The sequence below is a fragment of the Vespa crabro genome, chromosome 12 (genome assembly GCF_910589235.1).
Source record: "Vespa crabro chromosome 12, iyVesCrab1.2, whole genome shotgun sequence".
Taxonomy (NCBI): Eukaryota; Metazoa; Arthropoda; class Insecta; order Hymenoptera; family Vespidae; genus Vespa; species Vespa crabro.
Window position 1 is genome coordinate 2,492,493 of NC_060966.1, and position 779 is coordinate 2,493,271.

Consider the following 779-nt stretch of genomic DNA (forward strand, 5'->3'; position numbering starts at 1 on the left):
TTGACTGTTTCGGAATTTTATCCATTTACTATATAAAAGACTTTTTTTTTGTCATCATCGCCTTTCTCTAACACTTATCTTATGCATATTTTATCTTACACACATGTTTCTCTTTCTCTCTCTCTCTCTCTCTCTCTCTCTCTCTCTCTCTCTCTCTCTCTCTCTCTCTCTCTCTCTCTCTCTCTCTCTCTCTCTCTCTCTCTCTCTCTATCACTCCTATACTTACATCATGAACAGATGAAAGTTTATGTGGTCCATTGCGATATAGATAAATTGAGAGTTGTTCACCGTTAAACTGTACGGCATTGAACATGTAATTAAAAAATAATTTTTTAAACACTTAAACACTTTAAACACTTCCTACCGTATGCAAATATTTTCATTTCTTGTACTATAGGTATATAACGTTTTAACGTGTCAAGATATTGATAGTGGAGGGTTTGGCAGTAGACGCTGATACTATTCATACATTATTTGGACTTGCTACATTATCGTTAATGCATACTGATTATCCATTGAAGTAAATCCGATTTATTCTTTACCACAATATATAGTAGATCGTTTAGGACTGCAGTAACACTAGAGAACATAAGACTCCATATGTATATACATTACACAATTTAGAAATAAGTTTAAATTATGAAACATTTAATTATATTACATTTATGTATTATAAATCATAATGGAATATGAAATATAATATTTTGTGTACGACATTATCTTTTCTCTTTCCTATAGAATAATAAATTTTATTCAAAGAAATGAGAAATGAAGTATAT